This window comes from Henckelia pumila, chromosome 3 (assembly GCF_033568475.1).
Source record: "Henckelia pumila isolate YLH828 chromosome 3, ASM3356847v2, whole genome shotgun sequence".
NCBI lineage: Eukaryota > Viridiplantae > Streptophyta > Magnoliopsida > Lamiales > Gesneriaceae > Henckelia > Henckelia pumila.
The window spans coordinates 45,096,116-45,097,240 of record NC_133122.1 but is presented as its reverse complement, the minus strand read 5'-3'; the positions used below and the strand labels follow the sequence as shown (position 1 = coordinate 45,097,240).

The window sequence follows — 1,125 nt, the reverse complement described above, 5'->3', positions numbered from 1 at the left end:
AGTAATAACAGATTTTACTTGATCAAATTTTTCTTGATTTTGATTTTTAGGATTAGGTTGTGGTTGAGATGAAAATTTTCCTTTTTCATGAATATTAAGTGCAGATGCAAATTTTGCAAGAGTTTCTTTCAAATCATTCATAGATTGAATGTTTTGAATATTAATAGACTCTTGCTTTTGAATGTATGCATGAATTTCATCTTCAAAATGTTTTCTTGGAGGTGGGATATAAGGAGCATAACCTTGATGACTTTGGTTATTTTGAAAAGGTTGTTGTGAAGGTTGTGCATTATTATCGTTCCTCCAACTAAAATTGGGATGATTTCTCCAACCAGGATTGTATGTTTGTGAAAAAGGATCTAATGTTGGTTTTTTAAAATTGTTAACATAATTGGCTTGTTCATGGGGACATTCTTTAAATGAAGGCAAAGTAGGACAATTTTTTGTAAGATGATCATGTGTGTCACATATATGACAAACAATTTCTTGAACACTTTTTAATTGATCACTCTTTTTCATTTCTAATGACTCGATTTTTCTTGCTAAAGATGCAAGTTTAGCTTGAATATCTACATCATCTTTAAGATGATAAATACCACCCCCATTTGTTGAATTATTGGTTTTACTTGGTGGTTCAATTGAGCCTATATTATCCCAATTTTGAGCATTTTCTGCTAATGACTCCAAATATTCCATAGCTTCATTTGGGTTTTTATCTTCAAAAGTTCCATTACACATGAATTCTATCATTTGCCTATCTTTAGGTATTAAACCTTCATAAAAGTGAGAAATTATTCTCCATATTTCAAAACCATGATGTGGGCATGTATTAAGTAACTCTTTATATCTATCCCAACATTGATAAAATGTTTCCCCTTGTTTTTGAGAAAAAGTTGTAATTTGTCTTTTAAAAGAGTTTGTTCTATGGGAAGGAAAAAACTTTTTTAGAAATTGTTGTTGCATTTCTTCCCATGATCTTATTGAACTTGATCTCAAATTTTGCAACCATGTTTTAGCTTTATCTTTTAAGGAAAAAGGGAAAAGCTTTAATCGAACAGTATCCATGCTACAATTTTGATCATTATAAGTGTTGCAAACCTCCTCAAATTCTCTTAAATGCAAATA

The 1,125-nt window shown here is 30.1% G+C and overlaps 1 non-coding gene across 1 annotated transcript; it reads left to right on the top strand.

The window, feature by feature from the left end:
- Positions 1-808: 808 nt before the first annotated feature.
- Positions 809-919, top strand: LOC140894046 (small nucleolar RNA R71). The gene has a single exon (XR_012153599.1). It is a non-coding gene; the product is annotated as a small nucleolar RNA R71 (small nucleolar RNA).
- The last annotated feature ends 206 nt before the right edge of the window (positions 920-1,125 follow it).